Here is a 13,827-nt window from a genome sequence, read left to right on the forward strand (position 1 = left end):
CTCCTGTATGAATACGCTGATGTATCTTTAATTCTCCAGAGGTCCTGAAGCGCGATCCACACTGGTCACAGTAGTAAGGCTTCTCTCCTGTATGAATGCGCTGGTGTATCTTTAAGTCTCCAAGGGTCCTGAAGCTCTTCTCACACTGGTCACAGTGGTAAGGCTTCTCTCCTGTATGAATGCGCTGGTGTATCTTCAATTCTCCAGACTGACTGAAGCGCGATCCACACTGGTCACAGTAGTAAGGCTTCTCTCCTGTATGAATACGCTGGTGTCTATTTAAGTTGGACTTCTTGATGAAGCTCTTCTCACACTGGTCACAGTGGTAAGGCTTCTCTCCTGTATGAATGCGCTGGTGTATCTTTAATTCTCCAGACTGACTGAAGCACGATCCACACTGGTCACAGTAGTAAGGCTTCTCTCCTGTATGAATGCGCTGGTGAACCTTTAAGACGTCATATCTACTGAAGCTCTTCTCACATTGGTCACAGTAGTAAGGCTTCTCTCCTGTATGAATGCGCTGGTGTATCTTTAAGTTTTCAGACTGACTGAAGCGCGATCCACACTGGTCACAGTAGTAAGGCTTCTCTCCTGTATGAATACGCTGGTGTGTATTTAAGTTGGACTTCTTGATGAAGCTCTTTCCACACTGGTCACAGCAGTGAGGCATTGACTTGTTCATATCTCTGCTTGTCGTTGGGGAGCAATGCAGCAATTGTACCTGGAGAAGAGAGAAGTACACCAATGAAATCCATGTATTGATTCGCCAAAGAGTAGCCTATTGATCATTAGTTTGTAATATAGCATATTGCCACTAGGGATGCACGATATTGATTTTTTGACACCGATATCGATACCGATAACTTTATGCTCCTCAAGCCGATAACCGATACCCGATATTTATTGTATTCATCGGTACTGCTATCGGTACTCGAGAAATTATGGATTTTTTTTTTAGGAATTTAAACGTCGCAAACTCGTCGCAAACTAATCTTGTTGGCCGTTGTCTATATCTTTCCTGCCTCGGTGTCTCTGCCTGAGCGGGCTGTGCTGTGTTCTCTCCTCTCTTCCCCTCCCACACACACACACTCTCTCACTCACACACTCACACACTCACACACTCACACACACACACACACACACACACACACACACACACACACACACGGGTGCCGCTGCTGCCGAGTACAGACAGCTCTGCTCTCATAATGGCGGACAGAACGAAACGTTCAAAAGTCTGAGTCTATTTTACTAAAGTCGATGCTGACAACGCTCGTTGCCACAAGTGTAACAAGACATTTGCCAGTAATGTATAAGCGCTGGTACTTGTCAATGTGGCTGGTGGGGAGATAACATTAGCTCCGAGTAGAGTAATGGCTGACAATCCGGAGGTAAATAAACGAACGAGAGCTTCTGATTGGTGGTAAAAAGAAGAGGCGGGTGCAAGCGGTGTGGGACGTAATTGGCAGATCGACTGTCTGCCTCCGAATGTAACGTGACTACGTCACAGCCAAGAAAGGGATCGCTGGATTTGTGAAAAACTCCCTGTTCCTAAACCACACGCTATCAGTTTTACCACAATACTGGCAAAACGGGAGGAGGCTATAATAAAAACAAGCGCCCTTCATCCAAATCCACCCACACCGGATTTCTTTTAACCAAAAAATTTATTATATGTTATCGGAGCTATCAATAACGTTATCGGGTTTATTGGGATGACATCATAATTGCCCTATAACCTTTCAGTCTGCCCAGCACCAAGACAACTGTTGGCATTGCAGCCTTGATGCTGCTTGTTAATCCTGTTGTAGCCTATGGCTGAAAGGAAAGGTAAAGGAGGAAAGACCTTTTTCTGTTGATTTGGTCATATCCGTCTGTCATAGTAGTCTTTAGTGGTCTGTCTGTCTTTGACCAATTCATTGACAATATATGTCTTTACAGCTAAGATAGACCTATCAGAGGTTGTAATATTGTGAAGAGAGTGAATGTAATATTTAATTGTGAAGAGAAATACGTCGCTGCAGATGCTAGCAGTTAGCTGACCATTATTATAGTAAAATCACATGTTCACCTTCTTCATACTTTGTACCCTTTAACCTCCGTCGGACCGCTCAGGCTAAAGAGGTTAATTAACTAGAAGCCATTTAAAAGTAAAGTAAAATGAGGCATTAGGCATCTGTCACTCAAAGTGCTTATGGGCTTATGTCTTCAATAGACTCACAGGAATTGTGTAAAGTTGCCCAAATAGTGCTAGGAATAGCAATGCAGGTCCCCTTTAAACAACTCCCAATGTAATTTTCTTCCCCATCTTACCACTGACAATCTCTTGAGCGGGATTTCCAAGAGTCTTGTCTGTAGTTTAGCTCCACTCTTCTCTCCAAGCTCCTCATAACCTTGGATTACAAACCAGTCTGTGTCCTTCTCTGAAACAGAGAACCGTCGTATTTGTATTTGTTTATTAAAAATTATCCCCATTAGCTGATGCCAATGGCACCAGCTAGTCTTCCTGGGGTCCGAAGTCCCACATATCCATATATACACATACAAATATACATATATACGCACACACATATACATACATACACACTATATACATACATATACACACACATATTCAGTATATGTGACTGGGCATGGGGGCGATGGACTTGTTGAGGCAAGGTCCAATTTATTTATTTTTTTTACATATTGTGAAAGTACAGATTCATACCTTAAAAATAAGCCATCACTTGGACATTTTGGTGGGATATTTTTCAAGCTACATCCTATGAATCATGGTGATATCAGTAAACGCATTCAGAGATGAATGGTCTTCGAACTTGTGGAGAGGTTCACACCTGTGATTTAATAAACTACAACCCTACCCAGAATGCATTGTATTCCATGGCCCCCCTCTCTCTGGTCTGATCATTTGACTACCGTAATTTTCGCACTATAAGCCGCACCTGAATATAAGCCACAGCAGCTAAATTGAATGATGTGTACATAATATAAGCCGCACTGGACTATAAGCCGCAGGTGTTTTAATGTTTAATTACCATATGTAAGGGTTCGTTAACAGAGGGGATTGTTGGGAAAGAGATGGCTGTTTGAGGAAGCTCCCATTTAACGCCAGCTCACAGAACGATAGCCACGCTAGTTAGCCAGCGCCAGCTAGGTACTAACACCAGCTCACAGAACGATAGCCACGCTAGTTAGCCAGCCAGGTACCAACGCCAGCTCACAGAACGATAGCCACGCTAGTTAGCCAGCGCCAACTAGGTACTAACGCCAGCTCACAGAACGATAGCCACGCTAGTTAGCCAGCCAGGTACCAACGCCAGCTCACAGAACGATAGCCAGTTAGCCAGCACCTGCGAAATCGAATGCCAAACTGATGATATCAGGAGCCATCAGTAGCTAGATAACATTAGACAACGCTGCATGCATTAATAAACTAAAGTGAATAGTTCGTTGACTGGGTCATTTTGTTTAATGCTTCAGTTATGTTGAAAGAGGAGCTCCGAGCTGCTCATACACTAGACTCTTGCCGTAATGGTTTGTTGACGTGGGTCTGTGAGGAGGAGGAGGGGCAAGGTGTGCACTGCTGCAGCAGATTTAGGAGTCTGATCTGACGGTCACAGAGCTGAGGGAGCGCGCCCAGTTAGCTGTAGAAATCCATAGATTAGCCGCACCGTTATATAAGTCGCAGGGTCGAAAAATGGGGAAAATGGGGGGGGGGGGGGGGGAATCGGCTTATAGTCCGAAAATATCGGTATATAAAAACTCAGGCTTAGAGGCGTGGATGCCGTTATTGTAGAATGTGACTGTATTTAAGGCAAGCCTTTTATCTACCGGTATCCATAAGAGTTCCCTATGCATACTGTTTATGTCCGTTGTTATGGGGCAATGTAAGACTAGTCTGGCAGCTCTGTTCTGGATAATTTGTAGTTTCCTCTGTGCACTGTCAGATGCAGAGGACCAAACAGGTGAGCAGTAGTCCAGGTGGCTTAAAACTAATGACTTAACGACCTGTCCCAGAATATGTGGTGGAACATAAGGACGGCATTTTCTTGCCATATAAATGCCATTACCCATTTTCTTAGCCACTGTGTCAATGTGCTCTACCCATGTCAGTCGACTATCTATTATGACTCCCAGTAATTTAACCTTATCAACCTGTTGTATGGGTTCACCAGACAAGTGCAGACTCAGTGTAGGATTGGCTAATAGTTTGTGACTGGTTCCTATGATAATTTATTTGGTCTTTGAGATGTTTAATACCAGCTTATTTAGTTGTATCCAATTAGTTACTGCATATAACTCTGTAGATAAAACTTTGTGTAGATCACCACTAGTGTTTGCAGCATAATACAATGTGGAATCGTCTGCGTACATTTGTATACTTGCTTTACACAAAGCAGATGGTAAGTGATTTGTGAATATAGAGTACAGGAGTGGTCCAAGACAGCTGCCCTGTGTCAAGCCACAATCTAGCCCGTTGCAGTTAGACATGCTGCCATTGTAATACACTTTGTCTTCTAACATCTTGGAATTCTATGTTGAGGAAAATACTAAATCTATGTTGAGGAAAATACTAAATCGATGTTGAGGAAAATACTATATGTTGGGGAAAATACTATATCCATGTTGGAGAAAATACTACATCTATGTTGAGGAAAATACTGATTCTATGTTCCCTCTGTAAGATTAGTACAGTATGTGTACAGATGTAGTGAAGATGTCTCTGTTCTCTCAGTTAGTTTACTATGTGTACAGATGTAGTGAAGATGTCTCTGTTCTCTGTTAGTTTACATGTCTCAGTTCTCTCAGTTAGTTTACTATGTGCTGCAATCAAACTACAAAAAAGCAAGCTTACAGAAACAAGTATATATATATTTTTTTGATCAATTTTTTTTATTATTATTTACATGAAACAAGACAACACATTAATCACAATCACAATACACAGAACTTCACAGGAAAATAACAAAAACAATAATACAGAATAACAATTATACAGACAAAAAGAAAAGAAAACAGAGTTCAACCTTTTAAATTTTAAATTCAAGGGGTACTATCTAATAAATGGCCTTTCCCAGTATTCAGCCCCGATTCCCGGCCGTGTGGCCCTATATTAATAAAACGTACATCTCTAATTCACAACAAGGCCCACTTTTTGAGAACACGACCCGAAAACAGAGCAATGAACCTTCATGAAAAAACAAAAACCTACAGAGGTGTTCCATAGACTCACAGGGACCGTGTAAAAGTGACCAAATAGTGAAGAAATAGCTAAATAGCTGCCCCCCCATAAGATCCCCAGCTAAACTCAAGAGGACAACACAAAAAACAAGACAAGACAAGACATTTCCTCCTCCCCCTCCCACGAGACCGCCGGACTCCCCCGAACAAGCACCCCAACCCCGCTCAGCCGCACACGGCGGTCCTGACCTTCTCAGCTACTGTGAACCACAGGTCAATCCCAGCCTGCCCCACCCCAATCACCCGCGCCGTGGATATCTCAAGATAAATCACATCCAACAGTGTTAGGGACCAGTTAATCACTGTGAGCTTCTCAGGCTCCTTCCATCTCAATGATATTAGCTTCTTCGCTGCTGTGACGCCCGCTAGGACAACCCTTTTTAGTTGTACGGACGCGGGTAGTGTTGTTATATCGTTCAGGAGTAGCGTAACAGCTGTGAATGGGATAGTTAAGCCACACAGATCTGAAAGTTTGTCCGTTATTGACCTCCAGAAGCGGGCTACTGGTGGGCAATCCCAATACATATGCATATAAGTGCCAGTGGCCCTTTGAGAGCACAAAGTGCACCGGGAGTCGGTTACCAGTCCCATAGCAAATAGCTTCCTAGGTGTAAGATAGGTCCTATGAATATTGTTGTGAAGGGCCAGATTAAACCGAATATATATATTTATTTATATATATATATTTAATTGTATTTGTATATTCTCTAATATTCCCTGATATCCCTTGTATATTCCTTGTACAATATGCATTGAATATCCATTCTAGCCTACTGAACATCCCATAATAGTCTCCATTCTACTATTGGTCGAGACCTTGGTGCCAGGCTGCCATACCCCCCAGACCCAGTTCAAACGTACCGCTCAACATGTACGAACAAGTCCTAGTTCCGCGTAGGAATCTGGCTACCGCACCACTAACGGTACTATTTGTTCATAGTGCGTATATATACTGCGCTACTAAAGTAGGACTTCCTTTTTAGTCCAGTTTCTTACCCTCCAATAGAGTGACAGACGTAAAGCCTCCCCGCGACGCCACGTGTGGGAGTAAGGCCAAGTTCGGCCTACCATCGGTATTGAGACATCGTGTATATTAATATTTGAATAGTCATATTTGGCACTATATCGTCGAGTTGGACGTAGTCTATTAAGCTAATAATAGTCTATTCATATGTAGTGCTTCGTGCGGTGAGAATACTATCGTAGTCAGTACCCCATCGTTTCGGGCAGAGAACTGGCTGCTTATCCAGGGTGGCCGACCCCATGTGAGGCTGCACCCGAGGAGCCCCAGAGCCGACGAGCGAGTGGACCTGTATACCGGATTATTCTACCGACGACAGCCCGCCTTCCCAGGCACAGATTATGCTTTGTATACAGTGATTATTCTATGGATAAAGACCAACACTGCCGTGTGTTGGAAACCCCCCCCCGGAGAGGACGACAGGTGAGGAGACGCTCTACACGACGAGGTCGCTTCACGTCTCTCCATCGTGGACCGAAGGAAGCCGGCCCACAGAGAGTCCAACTGCTTTCATCTGTGGATCGAGGATCGCTGAGGCACCGAGCCGCACAACCGTGGGTTCTCCCAGGATACCCTCGGCCAGACGGATACAGCCAGACTCTACCCCCCCCCCCCCTTCTCCAGTTGTCTTACAAGCGACCGGAATTCCCCCCTAGTGTATCCAGTTCTATAATCATTAAAGTATCATTGCTATTATTCCTTAAATATTCCAGGTTGTATATTTACCGCCTGCGCCACCAGAGATTGGACGTTCTCTATTGATATACCAACGAATACTCATTTGCCATAAAAGTGCATCCTATTTCAAATCATAAATGTAATTAAGTGATTGCTCTACATACCTTTTGCTATGTATTAATTATTATTAAACGCAGACTTTCGACTTGGTACATTTGTGTTGGATCGTTTCATCTACTTGGGAGTGTTTACCATAATTATTTATGCCTAGTACTGGGTGGCCAGAGTCTAAAGTACAAGAGGTAGTGGTAGTAAGTATCATATCTAACAATACAGTCAGGGAATTGTACCCCTCAGTTACAATTGGTCCTTCGAGCCGGAGGGTAATTAGTGTAATATTAATATAGTGTTATTAATATTGAAATGGCCTATGATGAACACTCCACGAAACGATCCTCCTAACCAACGCCCGCAGCGCGAACGACGGCTCCCTCAGTACTTAGAGGCTTACGCTGTCAGTCAACAACCTAGTCTTCTACTAACAGTAAACGCGGTAAAACTAGAAAGTAAAAGTATGTCTAACCCCAACGCCCAGACTACCCCGACCATAGAGGCCCCTACGGGTTCTAATGTAACTGACCAAGTTCACGGTGGGGACCAGTGGGAACCAGACATGACTTCACACCCCGCCAGTACTGAAGAAGTAGTCCCCGATGAGTCCCGGGAGGAATACAACGCTACCGAGAGAGAACTCGGCACGGAAGAAGACGGGGAGAGCACCGTGGAGATAGAGCTCCAAGGCTCCGCAAGGAGTACCCCGAGGGAAGGCTCCCCTATACAACCGCCTTCTCCCAGCGAGGCAGAGAGGACCCTACAGCAGGCCTTCCTCATCAGCCTGAACGCCGCTGCTGAACGCGACCGACTGCAGATCCAGCAGCGGAGCGAAGAAGAGCATATACGTCTAGAAATAAGACGCATTCAGAGGGAAGAGAATGTGGCCCGAGACCGAGCAGACAGCCAGCGAGCAGCTGCTGGTGCTCTACGGGACGCAGAACGCGACAGACAGCAAGCGCAACTAATAGAACAGCTGATCAGACGGACAACACCCCCTCCCTCCGCCAGAGGCTCCAGGAACTCGTCTAGACACACCTCCAGGGCGGCATCCCCTAGCCGAGTAAACAACCCTGAACTTGACCAACAGACGAGGTCTATACCCCCCACAGACCACCTCCCCCCACCGGTCCAAGCGAGACCTAGCAACCGGGAAGGAGCAGCATATCCTGTGGAGAGGCTAAACCAGAGACTACAAGCACTGGATGACCTAACTGAAGACGAAGAGGAAGAGGAGGAGAACCACGCCCGAAGACAGCACAGTACTCTACCGGACCAGGAGGTCCGGTACAGCCCAGGCTATACTCCCGCGGAGCTGCGCTACAGACCCCCGACTCTATACACGGGTGAGCACGACGCACGACCCGCACCGAGGAACAGCACCTGGACAAGCGGGCCATGGTACACTGCCGGTACCAGCCCATACCAAGGAGCGGGAGGAGACGTGATCCAGGAGATCCGACACATCGACCGCTTACCCCCAGCAATAGACATCCTGGTAGGGATGTTGGGAGCGCAGAGAGAGAAGGGGAGGCATGAACTTTACGCCAACTCAAATGTGGAAAGGATCTTGGAGAAGCTGCCGCCCGCTCGACAGGAGCGTTTTAGGCGGCAGAGAGACCACCGAGACCCGAATGGCCCCGAACCGAACCTCCTCGATCTAGCAGACTTCCTGGCGAGAGAAGTCAGCAGCCTACGGCTAGATACATTCGGACGGAGCACCCCTGGCTCCAGAGAAGGAACCAGACGACTAAATGATGGAAGAAGATCGGTGACTGTGATGCACCAATCGGAGTCAGTACCGAGCAGCAGGAGCCACAGTACCCCCTCCAGAACGGAGAAGTGGAAGATAGTGTGCCCCTACTGTGAGAAAGAACACTGGCTAGCGCAATGTGACTCCTTCCCCAAGCTGAACGCGGAGGAAGCAAGTCAATGGATAAAGTCCAACAAGCGCTGTTTTCGCTGTGCGCGCTCACACATGGCAGCCGAATGCCGCTTAAAGAAAAGGTGCACCAAGTGCGATGGAGCCCATCTGGACATACTTCACGACAGTAACAGACGGCGCCCTTCACCCGCACCATCCAGCCGCAAAGCGAGCGTCATGTACATCGATCCCGCCAGCAGCAGTGGAGCCCGAGTACTCCTAAAAGTAGTGCGTGTGACACTAAGCTACCAGAATAAAGTCCTGGACACCTACGCCGTCCTCGATGACGGGTCAGAGAAGACCCTTCTGCTCGCCTCCGCTGCGGCCCAGCTAGGGCTGCGGGGAAGCGAAACCCAAATGACAATTCGGACAATAAGACGAGATTTGAAGACGATAAAGGGGCGAGAATGTCTCATTCTCTATCGCAGCAAGCGGCCAGCCTGAGCAACGGTACCAGATTACAGACGCTTTCACCAGCCAAGAAATAGGACTGTCGCGGTACACATACCCCGTCGCCAAGCTGATGGAGAAATATGCACATCTGCGCAAGTTACCGATCCCGCTCATAGACAATGCTATGCCGACCCTGTTGATAGGCTCCGACCATGCAGACCTCATTGTCCCGATAGACCGGGTTCATACCGGACCCCGAGGCTGTCCTGCAGCAGTCGAGACCCGTTTGGGATGGACTCTCCAAGGCCCGCTCACCAAATCTCTCAACCGAAGTACAGCCACTAGATGTCTCCACTCCCGAGTCACAGAGGGAGAAACCGCACTCCTGCAACACGTAGAGCGGCTATGGACCTTGGAACAAATGCCCTTTAAGAACGGAAAGAAAGACATTCGCTCTAAAGATGACATTTACGCCATTCACCTCCTCGAGACAGGGACCAAGAGAGTCCCGGTCAACGGCGTGTTGAGATACGCCACGCCACTCCTGCGGCGAGAAGGAATGCCTACTTTCCACGCCAAGACAGACGCCACAGAACGGTACCTGCTGAACACGGAGCGGCGCTTAGCCAAGAACCCCGCCCAAGAGAGTGTATACCGCGCTGAGATTGAGAAGCTCATCACAGCGGGACACGTCACAAAGATGGACATTAAAGAGGCTGACCAGACCACTGAATCGTGGTACGTGCCTCACCACAAGGTCCATCACAACGGTAAAGACCGCATAGTATTTAACTGCAGCTACCAGATCGGATCCCAAATTCTGAATAAAGAGTTACTGCCCGGTCCCACACTCGGCCCCTCCCTACTCGGCGTTCTACTCCGCTTCCGCCAGGAAAAGGTGGCCATCAGCGGGGACATTAAAGGAATGTTCCTGCAGGTGAGATTAGTAGAGGAGGACAAGCCCCTGTTACGGTTCCTATGGAGAGAGAAGCCAGGAGATGAGCACCCAGCCATCTACCAATGGGAAGTCCTCCCCTTCGGAACGACGTGCAGCCCCTGCTGTGCTACATTTGCACTACAGAAACATGTAGCAGAGGACCCAGCAGCGGACGAAGAGGTCCGACACAGCGTAAAGAACAGCTTCTACGTAGACAACTGTCTACAAAGCCTTTCAACCCAGGAAGAAGCCGAGGCTCTCCTGATTAAACTCCGCGCCTCATTGATCAAAGGCGGCTTTGATCTCAGGCAGTGGGCCAGCAGCGATCCGCAAGTACTGCGCAGCCTCTCCTCCGAGGACAAGGCAGCCAGCAGCGAGACCTGGATGGCTACAATCCCGGGAGAAGCCCAGGAGATGACCCTGGGATTGGTGTGGCGATTCAAAACAGATTCGCTTCACTACAGACACAAGCCCCTGACTACGGAGCAGGGAAGGCCGGCGGCGGCGCCGATCACCAGACAGAGTGTGTACACAACACTCGCCCGACAATATGACCCGCTAGGATGTATTCTACCGTACACCACCAGGGCAAAAATGATTGTACGAGCATTGTGGGACAAGGACCAGGGCTGGGACGACCCCATTCCCGCACACCTTGCATCCACCTGGAGAGAGTGGGAGATGGAGCTCCACTCACTCCCAGGCGTTAATATGCGCCGAAGCTACTTCCCACCCACGGTGAGGCCAGAGACATGTAAAATGGACTTACACGTCTTCAGTGACGCCTCAGAGGTCGCATACGGATCAGTAGCCTACTTGCGGGCCCAAGAAGAGGGGGGAGAGATCTACACAGCATTTGTCCTCGCCCGCTCGAGAATAGCCCCACGCAAGCAACAATCTATCCCACGCCTAGAGCTCTGCGCAGCCCTAGCCGGAGCGCACCTAGCCACGCTCATCCAACGTGAGCTCACCATACCGGTGTCTAGAACAATCCTGTGGTCAGATTCCACGACAGTACTCGCCTGGATCAAATCGGACTCATGCAAGTACAAAGTCTTCGTGGGAGTCAGAGTCACCGAGATTCAAGACTTAACCGAAGAGTTAACCGGAGAAACAGAGTGGCGCTACGTTGATACAAAACAGAACCCAGCTGACGTCATCACCCGGGGAATGCCCCTAGATGACCTCACCCGTCGCAATGTCTACAGTGACGGCCCAGCATTCCTAAAGCTCCCGGAAGGAGAGTGGCCCACGCCTATCCCGAGGGAAGCCAGTCAGGAGGAGACTGAGAATAAGAAGCCTGTGTTCTGTGGATTGAGCACTGTTATCTCCGCAGACCCCAACATAGATGATTGCACTACCATAGAGAGTGCACAACAAGGGACAAACTTCAAAGGCGGCGAAAGAGAGCTGAGAGAGAGCTTCCAAGCTATGGGCCCAGAACTTAAGACCCACCTCGCTCCAGCACAGATTGACTTCCAATTCAACCCCCCAAACGCACCCCACTTCGGTGGTACTTGGGAACGGGAAATGCGTTCCATAAAGACAGCCCTGTACGCAGTACTTGGGGCCCAGACTGTGGCGGAAGAAGTCCTAATGACAGTCCTCACGGAGATTGAGGGAGTATTGAACTCTAAGCCCCTCGGCTACGTCTCCAGCGATGTGGCGGATATCGACCCAGTTACCCCCAACACACTCCTGATGGGGCGGCTAGATCCCGCGTTACCCCAGACAATGTACCGGCCTGAAGAAGCGAACGGCCGACGAATGTGGAGGTACAGCCAAGTATTAGCCGACAAGTTTTGGAGCAGTTTCCTACTGCACTACCTACCGTCTCTACAGACCCGCCAGAAGTGGGTAAAGGAGAGAGACAATTTGACAGAAGGAACGGTCGTCATGATTATTGATCAATCACTGCCTAGAGCTATGTGGCCGGCCGGCCGCGTAAGCAAAGTGATCACCGGTGCCGACGGCAAGGTCCGAGCAGCTGAAGTGCTTGTCCAGGGTCGCACTTACACCCGTCCCGTGGCGAGGCTCATAGAACTGCCCCGACTCCCAGACACAATCGATGATGACCATGACCCTATAACCCTATGACTTTGTGAAGTTGACTGACCCCTACAGCAAACCCTTATGTGTAAATAGACAACGCGATTAATCTGTCTCTGCTTAACTGATTAGGTCTGGGACCAATCAGGGGGTGGCTGTTGTGAAGGGCCAGATTAAACCGAATATATATATTTATTTATATATATATATTTAATTGTATTTGTATATTCTCTAATATTCCCTGATATCCCTTGTATATTCCTTGTACAATATGCATTGAATATCCATTCTAGCCTACTGAACATCCCATAATAGTCTCCATTCTACTATTGGTCGAGACCTTGGTGCCAGGCTGCCATACCCCCCAGACCCAGTTCAAACGTACCGCTCAACATGTACGAACAAGTCCTAGTTCCGCGTAGGAATCTGGCTACCGCACCACTAACTGTACTATTTGTTCATAGTGCGTATATATACTGCGCTACTAAAGTAGGACTTCCTTTTTAGTCCAGTTTCTTACCCTCCAATAGAGTGACAGACGTAAAGCCTCCCCGCGACGCCACGTGTGGGAGTAAGGCCAAGTTCGGCCTACCATCGGTATTGAGACATCGTGTATATTAATATTTGAATAGTCATATTTGGCACTATATCGTCGAGTTGGACGTAGTCTATTAAGCTAATAATAGTCTATTCATATGTAGTGCTTCGTGCGGTGAGAATACTATCGTAGTCAGTACCCCATCGTTTCGGGCAGAGAACTGGCTGCTTATCCAGGGTGGCCGACCCCATGTGAGGCTGCACCCGAGGAGCCCCAGAGCCGACGAGCGAGTGGACCTGTATACCGGATTATTCTACCGACGACAGCCCGCCTTCCCAGGCACGGATTATGCTTTGTATACAGTGATTATTCTATGGATAAAGACCAACACTGCCGTGTGTTGGAAACCCCCCCCCGGAGAGGACGACAGGTGAGGAGACGCTCTACACGACGAGGTCGCTTCACGTCTCTCCATCGTGGACCGAAGGAAGCCGGCCCACAGAGAGTCCAACTGCTTTCATCTGTGGATCGAGGATCGCTGAGGCACCGAGCCGCACAACCGTGGGTTCTCCCAGGATACCCTCGGCCAGACGGATACAGCCAGACTCTACCCCCCCCCCCCTTCTCCAGTTGTCTTACAAGCGACCGGAATTCCCCCCTAGTGTATCCAGTTCTATAATCATTAAAGTATCATTGCTATTATTCCTTAAATATTCCAGGTTGTATATTTACCGCCTGCGCCACCAGAGATTGGACGTTCTCTATTGATATACCAACGAATACTCATTTGCCATAAAAGTGCATCCTATTTCAAATCATAAATGTAATTAAGTGATTGCTCTACATACCTTTTGCTATGTATTAATTATTATTAAACGCAGACTTTCGACTTGGTACATTTGTGTTGGATCGTTTCATCTACGTGGGAGTGT

Source organism: Notolepis coatsorum (assembly GCF_963971535.1).
Source record: "Notolepis coatsorum genome assembly, chromosome: 2".
NCBI classification, from domain to species: Eukaryota; Metazoa; Chordata; class Actinopteri; order Aulopiformes; family Paralepididae; genus Notolepis; species Notolepis coatsorum.